Genomic DNA, 17,925 nt, shown 5'->3' with positions numbered 1-17,925 from the left:
ATTACTTTAACCTCCCTGTGAGCAGTCTCATCTGCGTTAGGAACACAACAACTGGCGACGAGTACACGAATCCAACGCAAAGATGCAGCAAACTGTGGGCATCCTGGAGAAGTTCTCGGAGGGTGAGGACTGGGAAGCCTATGTTGAACAGCTAGACCAGTACTTTGTAGCCAACGAGCTGGACGGAGAAGGAAGCGCTGCAAAAAGGAGAGTGGTCCTCCTCACGGTCTGCGAGGCACCGACCTACAGTCTCATGAAGAATCTTCTGGCTCCGGTGAAACCCACAGATAAGTTGTATGAGGAGCTTTGTACACTGGTTCGGGAGCATCTTAACCCGAGGGAGAGCGTGCTGATTGTGACGTATCGGTTCCACACGTGCCAGCGACTTGAAGGTCAGGAAGTGGCGAGCTACATCGCCGAGCTAAGGTGACGTGCAGGACAATGTGAGTTTGTTGGCTACCTGGAGCAGATGCTCAGAGACTTTTTTGTAATGGGCATTGGCCACGAGACCATCCTACGAAAACTTTTGGCTATAGATACACCGACCCTCAGTAAGGCCATTGCGATAGCACAGGCGTTTATGTCCACCAGTGATAACACCAAACAAATCTCTCAGCACACAAGTGCTAGCAATGTTCATAAATTAACTGGAACTGTGTTTGCGAGCAGAAACGTACAGGGCAGAATCCACGAGTCTGCAATTGCCAGCAGGCCTCAGGTGACCCAGATGACTCAGAGTCCGCAACAAAGGATGAATGCAAGACAGTTCACACCTTGTTGGCATTGTGGAGGCTTCTATTCAGCCTATTCATGCCATTTCAAAGGGTATGTTTGCAAGAGCTGTGGAACAATGGGGCACCTCCAACGAGCTTGTAGACGAGCTGCATGCTCTGCAAAACCTGCTAACCACCACGTGGCAGAGGAAGATCAGTCCATGGTGGATCAAAGCAATTTCGAGCCTCAAAGAGAGGAGGCAGATGCTGAAGTACACGGGGTGCACACATTTTCGACGAAATGTCCATCTATAATGCTAAATGTAAAATTGAATGGCTTAACCGTAGCCATGGAACTGGACACTGGCGCTAGCCAATCCATCATGAGTAAAAAAATGTTTGAGAGACTGTGGTGCAACAAGGCACTCAGACCAGCCCTGAGCCCCATCCACATGAAACTGAGAACGTACACCAAAGAGCTTATCACTGTCCTGGGCAGTGCCATGTCAAGGTCACCTACGAGGGCATGGTGCATGAACTGCCACTCTGGATTGTCCCAGGCGATGGCCCCACACTGCTTGGAAGGAGCTGGCTGGGCAAAATCCGCTGGAACTGGGATGACATCCGAGCATTATCACATGTCGATGAGGCCTCATGTACCCAGGTTCTTAACAAATTTCCTTCCCTTTTTGAGCCAGGCATTGGAAACTTTTCCGGGGCGAAGGTACGGATCCACTTGGTCCCAGAGGCATGACCCATTCACCACAAGGCACGAGCGGTACCTCACATGATGAGGGAGAGAGTGGAAATTGAGCTGGACAGGCTGCAACACGAGGGCATCATCTCCCCAGTGGAATTCAGCGAGTGAGCCAGCCTGATTGTTCCAGTACTCAAAAGTGATGGCACGGTCAGGATTTGCAGCGATTATAAAGTAACTATTAATCGTTTCTCGCTACAGGACCAATACCCGCTACCTAAGGCAGACGAGCTATTTGAGACAATGGCAGGAGTCAAGACGTTCACCAAGCTCGACCTGATTTCGGGCTACATGACTCAGAAGCTGGAGGAGTCTTTGAAGGGCCTCACCTGCATCAACACGCACAAGGGACTGTTCATCTACAATAGATGCCCGTTTGGAATTTGGTCGGCTGCAGCGATCTTCCAGAGAAACATGGAGAGCCTACTCAAGTCGCTACCACGCACTGTGGTTTTTCAGGACGACATATTGATCACGGGTCGGGACACCGTCAAGCACCTACAAACCCTGGAGGAGGTCCTCCAGTGACTGGATCACGTAGGGCTGCGGCTGAAGAGGTCGAAATGCTTCTTCATGGCAACAGAAGTGGAATTTTTGGGGAGAAAGATCGCGGCGGACGGCATTCGGCCCACAGACGCCAAGACAGAGGCTATCAGGAACGCGCCCAGGCCACAGAACGTCACGGAGTTGCGGTCGTTCCTGGGACTCCTCAAATATTTTGGTAACTTCCTACCGGGGTTAAGCACCCTCTTACAGCCCCTACATGAGTTATTGCATAAAGGTGAGAACTGGGTATGGGGAAAAAAACAAGTAATTGCTTTTGAGAAAACCAGAAACATTTTATGCTCCAACAAGCTGCTTTTGTTGCATAACCCGTGTAAAAGACTTGTGCTAGCATGTGATGCGTCGTCGTATGGAGTCCGGTGTGTATTACAACAAGCTAATGTTGCGGGGAAGTTACAACCTGTCGCCTATGCCTCCAGGAGTTTGTCTAAGGCCGAGAGGGCCTACAGCATGACTGAGAAAGAGGCATTAGCGTGTGTGTTCGGGGTAAAGAAAATGCATCAATACCTGTTTGGCCTCAAATTTGAGCTGGAAACCAATCACAAGCCCCTCACATCCCTGCTCGCTGAAAACAAGGGGATAAATACTAATGCCTCAGTCCGCATACAAAGGTGGGCACTCACACTATCAGCGTATAACTATACCATCCGCCACAGGCCAGGCACCGAGAACTGTGCGGATGCTCTCAGTCGGCTACCATTGCCCACCATGGGGGTGGAAATGGCGCAGCCTGCAAACTTGTTGATGGAGCACAGCCCACAGACTTGTTGATGGTCATGGAAGCGTTTGAAAATGATAAATCACCTGTCACCGCCCGCCAGATTAGGACTTGGACCAGTCAAGATCATCTGCTGTCCCTAGTAAAAAACTGTCTACTGCATGGGAGCTGGGCCAGCATCCCCGTTGAAATGCAAGAGCTAATCAAGCCGTTCCAGCGGCGAAAGGACGAGCTTTCCATTCAGGCAGACTGCCTGTTGTCGGGTAACCGCGTAGTGCTACCAAAAAAGGGCAGGGAGACGTTCATCTCGGATCTCCACAGCACACACCCGGATATAGTAATGATGAAAGCGATAGCCAGATCCCACGTGTGGTGGCCCGGTATTGACTCTGACTTAGAGTCCTGTGTACGGCAATGCAGCGTGTGTGCTCAGCTGAGCAACGTGCCCAGAGAGGCACCACTAAGTTTGTGGTCCTGACCCTCCAGACCATGGTCGAGGATCCATGTCGACTATGCGGGCCCGTTTCTCGGTAAAATGTTCCTGGTGTTGGTGGATGCTTTTTCAAAATGGATTGAATGTGAAATAATGTCGGGAAGCACTGCCACCGCCACCATTGAAAGCCTGAGGGCCATGTTTTCCACCCACGGCCTGCCTGACATACTGGTCAGTGACAACGGGCTATGTTTCACCAGTGCCGAATTTAAAGAGTTCATGACCCGCAATGGGATCAAACATGTCACCTCGGCCCCGTTTAAACCAGCCTTCAATGGGCAGGCAGAGCGGGCAGTACACCAATCAAACAGAGCCTTAAACGAGTCACAGAAGGCTCACTCCAAACTCGCCTGTCCCGAGTACTGCTCAGCTACCGCACGAGACCCCACTCGCTCATAGGGGTGTCCCCGGCTGAACTACTCATGAAAAGGACACTTGAAACCAAACTCTCGCTGGTTCACCCCAACCTGCATGATCAGGTAGAGAGCAGGCGGCAGCAACAAAATGTAAATGATGGTTGTCATGTAACTTACATTATTATATATAACTGTATCCTAACATGCTATACATGACTGTAATAAGATATGACCTGTAACCACCAGCATATCTTACCACCAGGGGTGCACTTGTAAGAGACAGGTATATAAGGACAGGTCTCAGACAAGTGCAGCATTCCAGAGCTGTGAAATAAAGGTGCAGGTCCAGAGTGACCTTGACTTCACTACATGCCTCGTGTGAATCTGTACTGAGGGGACAGGACTTTACAATGGTCGCGCCACTGTGTCACAGAAATTGATCTGAATGACCCTGTGTATGTGCTAAACTATGGACATGGTCCCAAGTGGATCGCGGGCACGGTGATAGCTAAAGAAGGGAGTAGGGTGTTTGTAGTCAAACTAGACAATGGACAAATTTGCAGAAAGCACCTGGACCAAACGAGGCTGCGGTTCACAGACTGCCCTGAACAACCCACAGCAGACACCACCTTTTTCGAGCCCACAACACACACCCAAAGGATCAACGACACCACCCCGGACCAGGAAATTGAACCTATCACGCCCAACAGCCCAGCAAGGCCAACAACACGCCAGCCCAGCGAGGGCACAGCCAACACACCAGAACAGACATTTGTCCCGAGGTGGTCCACCAGGGAAAGAAAGTCTCCCGACCGCCTCATCTTGTAAATAGTTTTCACTTTGACTTTGCGGGGGAGTGATGTTGTGTATCTGTAAAGCATGCACTCCTATGTTCCGCCACCAGGGAGCGCATCCCCTGAAGTCCCAAGGGATCCCAGCATCCCTTGGGAGCACTGTATATAAGCCGGCCCCTAAGGCCTGTTCCTCACTCTGGAGTGTCTGAATATAGATTGAGATCACTGTTACTTTAACCTCCCTGTGTGCAGCCTCATCTGCATTAGGAACACAAAAACTCCCACAGTGCTATTAGGGAGGAAGTTCCATGATTTTGACCCAGCGACGATGAAGGAACGGCCGGTATATTTCCAAGTCAGAATGGTGTGTTACTTGGAGGGGAACATGGATGTGGTGGTTCCCATACTGCCGAAGAAGCCTTGGTGAGTTGCTGCAGTGCATCTTGTAGATGGTACACACTGCAGCCAGGGGGCGCCGGTGGTGGAGGGAGTGAATGTTTAAGGCGGTGGATGGGCTGCCAATCAAGTGGGCTGCTTTGTCCTGGATGGTGTCGAGCTTCTTGAGTGTTGTTGGAGCTGCACTCATCCAGGCAAGTGGAGAGTATTCCATCGCACTCCTGACTTGTGCCTTGTAGATGGTGGAAAGGCTTTGGGGAGTCAGGAGGTGAGACACTCACCACAGAATACCCAGCCTCTGACCTGCTCTTGTAGCCACAGTATTTAGGTGGCTGGTCCAGTTAAGTTTCTGGTCAATGGTGACCCCCAGGATGTTGATGGTGGGGGATTCGGCGATGGTAATGCTGATGAATATCAAGGGATGGCGGCAAGACTCTCGCTTGTTGGAGATAATCATTGCCTGGCACTTGTGTGGCGCGAATGTTACTTGCCACTTATCAGCCCAAACCTGAACGTCGTCCAGGTCTTGCTGCATGCGGGCATGGCCTGTTTCATTATCTGAGGAGTTGCGAATGGAACTGAACACTGTGCAATGATCAGCGAACATCCCCACTTCTGACCTTATGATGGAGAGAAGGTCATTGATGACTCAGCTGAAGATGGTTGGGCCTAGGACACTGCCCTGAGGAACTCGTGCAGCGATGTCCTGGGGCTGGGATAATTGACCTCCAACAACCACAACCATCTTCCTTTGTGCTGGGTATGACTCCAGCCAGTGGAGAGTTTTCCCCCTGATTCCTATTGACTGCAGTTTTACTAGGGCTCCTTGATGCCACTCTCGGTCAAATGCTCCCTTGATGTCAAGGGCAGTCACTCTCAGCTCACCGCTGGAATTCAGTTCTTCTGTCCATGTTTGGACCAAGGCTGTAATGTGGTCTGAAGCCGAGTGATCCTGGCAGAACCCAAACTGAGCATCGGTGAGCAGGTTATTGGTGAGTAAGTGCCGCTTGATAGCCCTGTCGACGACACCTTCCATCACTTTGCTGGTGATTGAGAATAGACTGATGGGGCGGTAATTGGCCGGATTGGATTTGTCCTGCTTTTTGTGGATAGGACATACCTGGGCAGTTTTCCACATTGTCGGGTAGATGCCAGTGTTATAGATGTACTGGAACAGCTTGGCTAGAGGCACAGATAGTTCTGGAGCACAAGTCTTCAGCACGACAGCCAGGATGTTGTCGGGGTCCATAGCCTTTGCTGTATCCAGTGCGCTCAGCCGTTTCTTGATATCACGGGGAGTGAATCGAATTGGCTGAAGACTGGCTTCTGTGATGGTGGGGCCCTCCGGAGGAGGCCGATATGGATCATCCACTCGACACTTCAGGATGAAAATGGTTGCAAACGCTTCAGCCTTGTCTTTTGCACTCATGTGCTGGGCTCTGCCATCATTGAGGATGGGGATATTCATGGAGCCTCCTCCTCCCGTTAGTTGTTCACGACTGGATATGGCAGGACTGCCGAGATGCTCACTCATTAAACTAACTTGCATATCGATAAATGCAAGTTGGTTTAATGAGTGAGCATCTCGGCCTCAGATTATATAGCTAAAGTGTTATTGGTGAGAGCTGTAGCCAAAGCTTTAAGTTGCCCTCGTGTGAACCCTTAGAGAGATTATTCTGACAATGTAAGGAAAGGCACAGCCACCAGGTTTAAGTATTTAATCCGAAGTCCCTTTGGCGATGCTGCAAATGTGCCACACTTGCGTCCACTCTGTGAGCTCTGACTGTCAGATGTAATGAACCTTCTTGGCCAGTTCAGCCAGGAGTAGGCCATCTGGCCCCTCGAGCCTGCGCTGCCATTCAATAAGATCATGGCTGATCTGATCTTGGCCTCAACTCCACTTCCCCGCCCGCTCCCCATAACCCTTGACTCCCCTGCCGTTCAAAAACCTGTCTATCTCCATCTTAAATATATTCAATGACCCAGCCTTCACAGCTCTCTGGGGCAGAGAATTCCAAAGATTCGCGATATTCCTCCTCATCTCCGTCTTAAATGGGCGACCTCTTATTACACCCCCTAGTTCTAGATTCCCCCACGAGGGGAAATATCCTCTCTGCATCTACCTTGTCGAGCCCCCTCAGATTCCTATATGGTTCAATAAGATCACCTCTCATTCTTCTAAACTCCAATGAGGAGAGGCCCAACCTGCTCAACTTTTCCTTAAAAGACAACCCCCTCATCTCAGGAATCAATCTAGTGAACCTTCTCTGAACTGCCTCCAATGCAAGTATATCCTTCCTTAAATAAGGAGACCCAAACTGTATGCAGTACTCCAGGTGTGGTCCTTTGTGTTTGAGCAAGAATACCCACCAGCCAACCAACACAATGGGACTAGATAAATGAACGGGACTTCTGTGCGAGCAATCTTGCTTTTCCCTAAAAAGGACTAGGAGGACAGCCGCGATCTATAAAAATAATTATCTGTATGTTAAATAACCAGCGTACCATCTTTGTAGAATGCTAACAATTTTTGTTATACCGAATACCTCTGCATTTTTATTTTTTGCAGGAGTGCTATCAGACACAATTTGATACCGAGACACTTATGGGGATATTAGCTCAAACAAGCTTGCCTCTTCTGTCACTGAGAACAGTTTTATTGGATTCCCTGCTTCTATTTCGAACTACTGATAAAGTAAGAGCCACTGAACACTGTTAAAAGAAAGAAAGACTTGCATTGATATAGCACCGGACATCTCAAAGCATTTTACAGCCAATGAAGTACTTTTGGAGTGTAGTCACTGTTGTAATGTGGAAAACGCGGCAGCCAATTTGCACACAGCAAGCTCCCACACACAGCAATGTGACAATGACCAGATAATCTGTTTTAGCAATATTGATTGGCCCAGGACACTGGGGCGAACTCCCCTGCTCTTCTTCGAAATAGTGCCATGGGATCTTTTCCATTCACCTGAGAGAGCAGATGGGGCCTCGGTTTAACGTCTCATCTACAAGATGACATTTGAGTGTCAGACTAGATTTTTGTGCTCAAATCCCTGGAGTGGGACTCAAACCCATCACCTTCTGGCTCAGAGGCGAGTGTGCTGCCCACTGAGCCACAGCTGACACTATTAGGTGGGTTGGCATTTAAAAAAAATGTTCTGGCCAATTTATTTCATTTGTTCTTGGCATGTGGGCATCGCTGGCAAGGCCAGCATTTATTGCCCATCCCTAATTGCCCTTGAGAAGGTGGTGGTGAGCCACCTTCTTGAATGGCTGCAGTCCGTGTGGTGAAGGTGCTCCCACAGTGCTGTTAGGGAGGGAGTCCCAGGATTCTGACCCAGCGGCGAGGAAGGAACGGTCGATATATTTCCAAGTCAGGATGCTGTGTGACTTGGAGGTGACAATGTTCCCATGACTTTGCAGCTCTTGATCTGCTTAGGTGGCAGAGGTCATGGCCTGGGAAGTGCTGTTGAATTTTCCATCAAATTTTCCAGCACCTTTCAGTCTACAGCCGGGATATTCCCTGCGGCTGCCCGCCCTCCTGCTACCCCACCCCTCCCGACCCCCTCCCGCTCCCCATTTCTCCATCCTCTCCCATTTCTCCATCCTCTCCCCTCCCTGCCTCCACCCCTTCCCGCCCCCTTCTGTTCTCACTCCCCCACCCCTCCCCTTCCCCTTCGCCTCTCGATCCTACCCCGACTCGCTCCTCCGCCTGCTTTCTCTCCCCTCCGCCTCTAACCTCAGAGGTGCCGTCTTTCGGATGAGACCGAGATCCCGTCTGCTCTCTCAGGTGGACATAAAAGATCCCACGGCACTATTTCGAAGAAGAGCAGAGGAGTTATCCTCGGTGTCCTGGCCAATATTTATCCCTCAATCAACATCAGTAAAAAACAGATTATCTGGTCATTATCACATTGCTGTTTGTGGGAGCTTGCTGTGCCCAAATCTAGTTGCCGTGTTTCCTACATTACAACAGTGAGTACAATTCAAAAGTACTTAATTGGCTGTAAAGCGCTTTGGTATGTCCTGAATTCATGAAAGGAGCTGTAACAATGCTAGTACTTTCTTTATAAAATTAGATTCTATTTTAATTAAATGGAAACTACACATAAATTTAATAGCTTAATTGGTGAGGTATTCATGAAAGTTTCATCAGTAATGCTTGCGGTAAAGTGTGCTCATAAAAGTTAGATTCTCAGTCTCCAGTATAATTGCCTTTAATTGAATGAATTCAGAAAACCCATACCATTGGTGAACAATATGTAATCCTTTCCTTATCCATGCCAAGTGTGGCTTTTGGGACAAGCCAGGTGCGGGGGGTAATTATTAAAGGCATAGGGCCAGCAGGGAGAATTTAACACGCGGAGCTTTGGCCTTACGGCACTGCTGTTGCTGGAAGTTAAACTTTGGAGGTAGGGCTCATTGCGATTGGCACTGAGCCATGACAATTACCCCCCCTCCCCACTAGATTGTACCTCCCCCCACTAGATTGTGCCAACCGTGCAGAGGGATGTGTGGGTTGTTTGGTATCACTCCCCAGTATAGAAACATAGAAACATAGAAAATAGGTGCAGGAGTAGGCCATTTGGCCCTTCGAGCCTGCACCGCCATTCAATGAGTTCATGGCTGAACATGCAACTTCAGTACCCCATTCCTGCTTTCTCACCATACCCCTTGATCCCCCTAGTAGTAAGGACTACATCTAGAATAAACCAGACAGATAACACACCGCCCCCAGCAGCCAGCAACTCTTTCAGATAACAGATTACAATCTTGAAAAACAGCAACTTGCATTTATATAGCGCCTTTAATGTAGCGCAGCATCCCAAGGCCCGGGCAGGAACGTTATGAGACAAAATTTGACCCCGAGCCACACGAGGACGTGCTAGGGCAGGTGGTCACAGAGGTGGGTTTTAAGGAGCGTTTTAAAGGAGGAGACAGAGGTGGCGAGGCGGAGAGGTTTAGGGAGGGAATTCCAGAGCTTGGGATCTCAGCAGCTGAAGACACGGTCGCCTATGATGGAGCGAAGGAAATCGGAAGTGTGCAAGAGCCAGAATTGGAGGGATGCAGAGACCTTGGGGGGGATTGAGGGGATGGAGGAGATTACAGAGATGGAGAAGGGCGATTTGTAAACAAAGATGAGAATTCTGAAATCGCAGCATTGCTTAACCGGGAGGCAATGTAGGTCAGCGAGCACAGGGTGATGGGTGAGTGGCATAGACAGATAGAGAAGCTTTCATGTCTCCATGTCTAATTAAGACTATTCCAGTACTTTGTTTGATGTTTGTAGGACATCAATACTATTTCTGACAAACGCAAGAACATGGGGGCAGGAGTAGACCACATGGCCCCTCGAGCCTGCTCCGCCATTCAATAAGATCATGGCTGATCTTCAACCTTGAATCCACTTTCCTGCCTGATCCCCATATCTCTTGTTTCTCTCAGTCTTGAATATATGCAATGATTGAGCACCCACAGCTCTCTGGGGTGGAGAATTCCAAAGATGCACAACCCTCTTTCTCCTCACCTCAGTCTTAAATGGCCCACCCCTTATCCTGAGACGATGACCCCTAGTTCTAGACTCTCCAGGCCAGGGGAAACAACTTCTCGGCTTCGAACTAGGTGCTTAAAGGTCAGCTACTATTGTAATTTACCGTGTCTCAGTAATTTCGGCTGGTGTACACCACACAGGAGATTACAAACCCAGATTATGTATCTCCATTATGCTGGCTCTGAGATATCATTCTGCAGATATGTATACAACCTGCAGTCTGATGTGAGAAGACGCTTATCTTTTCATCAATGCTTCCTCCGCTGTTGATTCATCCTCTCCTTAACGCAGTGACTCATGCTTCAATCTTGTTCCATGCTTCCAATGCTTCTGGTCATCCATCTTAACCTCTGCTCTCCTTTGGCTCAGCGCCTCACGTTCGTATGCCTCTGTGAAGCGCCTTGGGGGCACTATTCTACAGTAAAGGCGCTGTAGTTAAGGGCAAGGTAGAGAAGGGCAGTATAGACAACAAATGCATGGGCCAGTGGTCCTCATGTGCTTCACCCAAATGGCAAATGTAGCTTAGATGCTGAGTGTCGACAGGGTGCTTTGACCATAACTGAACCCACAGGATCACCGTCCTCAACCAACAACAACAAGTGCTATTAAAACATCCCAAGGTGCTTCACAGGAGCGATTATCAAACAAAATTTGACACTGAGCCACAAGAGGAGATATTAGGGCAGGTGACCAAAAGCTTGGTTGAAGAGATAGATTCTAACGAGCGTCTTAAAGGAGGAGAGAGAGGTGGAGAGGTTTAGGGAGGGAATTCCACAGCTTCGGGCCCAGGCAGCTGAAGGCACGGCCGTCAATGGTGGAGCGATTAAAATCGGCGATGTACAAAAGGGCAGAATTGGAGGAACGTCCAAGTATATACGGACCCACAAGCAGGAAAGACTGGACAGAAACCAGGATCAGAAAATCTAGTTGAATTTTGCCAATTGCAGTACCTCCACACCCATTATAGTTAGGATCAGCAAACTCAACACAGCTCAGGGAGCCTGGGACATTCCTGGTCAGTATGGGTCTACCACACACATTTCCCCAACAGGAGGAGCTTTCTAAATGGACACCTGTGAGGGTTTCTGTTACCTTAAATCAGTGTGTCTACCTGCTTGTAATGTTCATGACTATATAGTCATGTGAATGTACTGAGCTGTAGAACCAAAAATACATTTGTATTTAATTACTGTACATCTCGAAAAGGGAAGGCTGGGGGGGCAGGGGGTGGGGGAGGGGGTGACCTAATAGAGGCTGTTAAAATTATGAAGGGGTTTCGATAGGATGGACATAGAGAAGATGTTTCCACTTGTGAGGGAGACCAGAACTAGAGGTCATAAACATAAGACGATAGAATCATAGAAATTTACAGCACGAAAGGAGGCCATTCGGCCCATCGTGTTCCCGCCAGCTGATCAAGAGCTTCCCAGCCTAATCCCGCTTTCCAGTTCTTGGTCCGTAGCCCTGTAGGTTACGGCACTTTAAGTGCGTATCCAAGTATTTTTTAAATGTGGTGAGGGTTTCTGCCTCTACCACCCTTTCAGGCAGTGAGTTCCAGACCCCCACCACCCTCTGGATGAAGAAATTACCCCTCATATCTCTTCTAAACCTCTCCCCAATTACTTTAAATCTATGTCCCCTGGTTGTTGACCCCTCCGCCAAGGGAAACAGGTCCTTACTATCCACGCTATCCAGGCCCATCATAATTTTACACACCTCAATCAGGTCTCCCCTCAGCCTCCTCTGTTGCAAAGAAAACAGACCCAGCATCTCCAATCGTTCCTCACTAAGATAGTCACTAATAAATCCAATAGGGAATTCAGTAAAAACATATTTAGCCAGAGAGTGGTTAGAATGTGGAATTTGCTACCACAAGGAGTGGTTGAGGCAAATAGCGTGGATGCATTTAAGGCAAAATTAGATAAACACACGAGGGAGAAAGAAAGTAATGCAGATAGGGTGAGATGAGGCAGGGGTGGGAGGAGGCAGGTGTGGAGCATGAACACTGGCATAGATCAGTTGGGCGGAATGGCCTGCTCCTGTACTGTAATCCTATTCAGCTTCTACCTCATACTAACATTCTCGACTGCACCTTTCTGCATTTCCTTTCCAGACACCCTCAGAAATCCCGACTGCGATGGATCCACATCAGCTGGGGTGTAGGCTGAAGATGCCAGGATTGAATGTGTCACCAAGTGTAGGTAGGGTTGTGGCTGTGTATGCCATTCGGCCCATCTAGCTCATTAACATGTCATCTGTGACTCTGTGGACAGCACCATCGCCTGAAGGTTGTGGGTTCAAGTCCCACTCCAGGGACTTGAGCACAGAAACCTAGGCTGACACTCCCAATGCAGTGTTGAGGGAGTGCTACACTGTCAGAGGTGCAGTTTTTCAAATGAGACATTAAACCGAGGCCCCATGTGCTCTCTCAGGTGGAGGTAAAAGATCCAATGGCACTATTACATAGAAACATAGAAACATAGAAAATAGGTGCAGGAGTAGGCCATTCGGTCCTTCTAGCCTGCACCGCCATTCAATGAGTTCATGGCTGAACATGCAACTTCCGTACCCCCTTCCTGCTTTCTCGCCATACTCCTTGATCCCCCTAGTAGTAAGGAATTCATCTAACTCCTTTTTGAATATATTTAGTGAATTGGCCTCAACAACTTTCTGTGGTAGAGAATTCCACAGGTTCACCACTCTCTGGGTGAAGAAGTTTCTCCTCATCTCGGTCCTAAATGACTTACCCCTTATCCTTAGACCCCTGGTTCTGGACTTCCCCAACATTGGGAACATTCTTCCTGCATCTAACCTGTCTGAACCCATCAGAATTTTAAACATTTCTATAAGGTCCCCTCTCATTCTTCTGAACTCCAGTGAATACAAGCCCAGTTGATCCAGTCTTTCTTGATAGGTCAGTCCCGCCATCCCGGGAATCAGTCTGGTGAACCTTCGCTGCATTCCCTCACTAGCAAGAATGTCCTTCCTCAAGTTAGGAGACCAAAACTGTACACAATACTCCAGGTGTGGCCTCACCAAGGCCCTGTACAACTGTAGCAACACCTCCCTGCCCCTGTACTCAAATCCCCTCGCTATGAAGGCCAACATGCCATTTGCTTTCTTAACCGCCTGCTGTACCTGCATGCCAACCTTCAATGACTGATGTACCATGACACCCAGGTCTCGTTGCACCTCCCCTTTTCCTAATCTGTCACCATTCAGATAATAGTCTGTCTCTCTGTTTTTACCACCAAAGTGGATAACCTCACATTTATCCACATTATACTTCATCTGCCATGCATTTGCCCATTCACCTAACCTATCCAAGTCACTCTGCAGCCTCATAGCATCCTCCTCGCAGCTCACACTGCCACCCAACTTAGTGTCATCCGCAAATTTGGAGATACTACATTTAATCCCCTCGTCTAAATCATTAATGTACAGTGTAAACAGCTGGGGTCCCAGCACAGAACCTTGCGGTACCCCACTAGTCACTGCCTGCCATTCTGAAAAGTACCCATTTACTCCTACTCTTTGCTTCCTGTCTGACAATCAGTTCTCAATCCATGTCAGCACACTACCCCCATCCCATGTGCTTTAACTTTGCACATTAATCTCTTGTGTGGGACCTTGTTGAAAGCCTTCTGAAAGTCCAAATATACCACATCAACTGGTTCTACCTTGTCCACTCTACTGGAAACATCCTTAAAAAATTCCAGAAGATTTGTCAAGCATGATTTCCCTTTCACAAATCCATGCTGACTTGGACCTATCATGTCACCTCTTTCCAAATGCGCTGCTATGACATCCTTAATAATTGATTCCATCATTTTACCCACTACTGAGGTCAGGCTATAATTCCCTGTTTTCTCTCTCCCTCCTTTTTTAAAAAATAGGGGTTACATTGGCTACCCTCCACTCGATAGGAACGGATCCAGAGTCAATGGAATGTTGGAAAATGACTGTCAATGCATTCGCTATTTCCAAGGCCACCTCCTTAAGTACTCTGGGATGCAGTCCATCGGGCCCTGGGGATTTCCCCAACACAATTTCCCGACTAATAAGGATTTCCCTCAGTTCCTCCTCCTTACTAGACCCTCTGACCTCTTTTATATCCGGAAGGTTGTTTGTGTCCTCCTTAGTGAATACCGAACCAAAGTACTTGTTCAATTGGTCTGCCATTTCTTTGTTCCCCGTTATGACTTCCCCTGATTCTGACTGCAGGGGACCTACGTTTGTCTTTACTAACCTTTTTCTCTTTACATATCTATAGAAACTTTTGCAATCCGCCTTAATGTTCCCTGCAAGCTTCTTCTCGTACTCCATTTTCCCTGCCCTAATCAAACCCTTTGTCCTCCTCTGCTGAGTTCTAAGAAGAGCCAGTGTCCTGGCCAATATTTATCCCTTGATCAACATAACAAAAAAAAACAGATTATCTAGTTCATTATCACATTGCTGTGTGTGGGAGCTTGCTGTGTGCAAATTGGCTACCGCGTTTCCTACATTACAGCAGTGACTCCACTCCAAAAGTACTTCATTGGCTGTAAAGCGCTTTGAGATGTCCGGTGGTCGTGAAAGGTGCTATATAAATGCAAGTCTTTCTTTTTTTAAAGTGGGGCCCCTCCTAGCTCAGTATCCAGCTGCTTATAATGAAATTTGTTTTCGGGATGTGGGCATCGTTGGCAAAGCTGCCATTTATTGGCTATCCCTAACAAGCCAGCGGTTCGCTCGGCCACAAGTGGAAACATTCTCTCCACATGGACCCTGTTGAACCCATTCATAATTTTAAAGACCTTTATCAGGTCCCCTCTGAGTCTTTTCTTTTCCGAAGAAAAAATCCCCAACCTGTTCAATCTTTCCAGATTGCTGCAATCACTCAGTTCTGGTACCATCCTTGTAAATCCCGTGTGCACTTTCTCCAGTGCTTCTATTTCCTTTTTATAGTACAGAGACCAGAGCTGCACATAGCGCCTGACCAGGATCCTATACACGCTTAACATAACTTCACTACTTTTGAATTCTATACCCCTGGTAAGAAATCCCCAGTGCTTAATCCACATTTTTAACTCCTGTGCTGTCTTGCAAAGATGCTTTTAATGATTTAGTCGTCTGTATCCCTAGATAACTTTGCTCTTTTACCCCATTCAGTTTCTTATAAGAACATAAGAAATAGGAGCAGGAGTAGGCCATACGGCCCCTCGAGCCTGCTCCGTCATTCAATATGGCTGATCTGATCTTGGCCTCAACTCCACTTCCCTGCCTGCCCCCCACAACCCTTGACTCCCCTATAGTTCAAAAACCTGTCTATCTCCGCCTTGAATATATATTCAATGACCCAGCCTCCACAGCTCTCTGGGGCAGAGAATTCCAAATATTTACAACCCTCTAAGAGAAGAAATTCCTCCTCATCTCCATCTTAAATGGGTGGCCCTTATTCTGAAATGATGCTCCCTAGTTCTAGACCCCCCACGAGGGGAAACATCCTCTCTGCATATACCCTGTCAAGCACCCTTGGAATCTTATATGTTTCAATAAGATCATCTTGCAGACTTCTAAACTCCAATAAGTACAGGCCCAACCTGCTTAACCTTTCTTCATAAGTCAACCCTTTCATCTCAGAAAACAACCTCATGAGCCTTCTCTGAACTGCTTCCAATGCAAGTATATCCTTCCTTAAATAAGGAGACCAAAACTGTACGCAGTACTGTAGCCCTGCACAGTTGTAGCAAAGGTGTGGGTGATCATTCTGTTTATCTATGTTAAAGTTCATTTGCCACATAATTGCTCAGTCTGCAGGTTTTCTATCTGATTGCACATATAGATGTAAAGGAGTGACTAACTAAAGCTTCACAGTTACTGAGTCTCTCCAAAGCCATCGGTGGTAGACCCTTCCACTGCCACGCCCCTGTACTCTGGAACTCTCCAAACACGCTCCACCTTGCCACCTCCCTCTCCAACTTCAAAAGAAGCACAAAGTCTACCTCTACCACTGGGCCATTGATCCCCTTTCCACAATATCTGCCCCTATCTGCGTCGTGTCCTCTGATCGCCTGTCAAACGTTTGGGATGTTTGTTAAGTGAAAGGTACCATAAATGGGCAAGTTGTTATTTATATCCTAACCCGCCATCTGGCTGACATGTGACCCACCCACCCCGGACGTCTTGCAAACAATTACAGTCTGAACAGATGGTCGCTGAGGAAGTCACAACAATCCTTCCTTCAACAATGCAAGGCAAACCTCAGGACAAATGTTTCCCAGCATTTTTTGGGGGATTGAGAAATTCTTGGTAAACCACTAAGTTATGACAGAGTTCTCAATCAGTCAAGGACACCCTTCTTTGACCTTGTGGCTGAGTCTGCTCTCCTCAGTACACAGATGGGTGAACATGCAATGTGTTTACAGGCTGGAACAGCCTATAATGCTGTAGGATACTAGCAAACACAGAAGTACGCCCATCTGATGAACAGCCCGCTTGATCGGCACCCCATCCATCACCTTCAACATTCACTCCCTCCACCACCAGCGCCCCCTGGCTGCAGTGTGCACCATCTACAAGATGCACTGCAGCAACTCGCCAAGGCTTCTTCCACAGCGCCTCCCAAACCCGCAACCTCTACCACCGAGAAGGACAAGGGCAGCAGGTGCATGGGAAACACCACCAGCTCCACGTTCCCCTCCAAGTCACACACCATCCTGATTTGGAAATATATCGCCATTTCCTTCATCGTCGCTGGATTCAAAATCCTGGAACTCCCTCCCTAACAGCACTGTGGGAGTACCTTCACCACACGGACTGCAGCGGTTCAAGAAGGCAGCTCACCACCACCTTCTCAAGGGCAGCTAGGGATGGGCAATAAGTGGGTGGGGTGGCTTGACCCATCCACCTCCACGGAGGTGTGTGGGGTGGCTTGACCCATCCACCTCCATGGCACGAACCTGGTATTGCAGTACTTCCAGGAACGGTGCAGTGGCTCTAGGCCTTTTGGCTAAGAGCATTGGCGCAGAGTGATCCTTGGCATGTGCAAGGTGACCTCTGGCGTTTGTGATTTGACAAAGAATTGGAACGATTGGCTACGTATTTTTTAAAAAAAAAAGTGCTGGGCTTGCATAGGAGGTGGGTGGGGTGGCCGCTTCTCGGCCTTTTGGCTAAGATCATGCGTAACTGACCTGACAGGGGAGTAACCACCATAACCCCAAGGTGGTTCTCCCTGGATCGGGAAGGTATATGCTTGCTTTTTTGGAAATAGGAGGTGGGTGGGGTGGCTTGACCCATCCACCTCCACGGAGGTGTGTGGGGGGCCTGACCCATCCACCTCCATGGCACGAACCTGGTATTGCAGTACTTCCAGGAACGGTGCAGTGGCTCTAGGCCTTTTGGCTAAGAGCATTGGCGCAGAGTGACCCTTGATGTGTGCAAGGTGACCTCTGGCGTTTGTGATTTGACAAAGAATTGGAAAGATTGGCTACGAATTAAAAAAAATAAATAAATAAATAAATGCTGGGCTTGCCCACATCCCGTGAATGAATATATAGATTAAAAACATTAAAAATTCCTGTGTACAGATCTTGATATTACCC

At 48.3% G+C, this 17,925-nt stretch overlaps 1 pseudogene; it reads left to right on the top strand.

Annotated features, from left to right (window-relative positions):
- The first annotated feature begins 17,473 nt into the window (after nucleotides 1-17,473).
- On the top strand, nucleotides 17,474-17,712 carry LOC139277780 (U2 spliceosomal RNA; annotated as a pseudogene).
- The last annotated feature ends 213 nt before the right edge of the window (nucleotides 17,713-17,925 follow it).

Source organism: Pristiophorus japonicus, chromosome 12 (genome assembly GCF_044704955.1).
Source record: "Pristiophorus japonicus isolate sPriJap1 chromosome 12, sPriJap1.hap1, whole genome shotgun sequence".
In the NCBI taxonomy this organism is placed as follows: Eukaryota; Metazoa; Chordata; class Chondrichthyes; family Pristiophoridae; genus Pristiophorus; species Pristiophorus japonicus.
The sequence above is the reverse complement of the archived record's forward strand: the minus strand, read 5'-3'. Positions and strand labels throughout refer to the sequence as shown.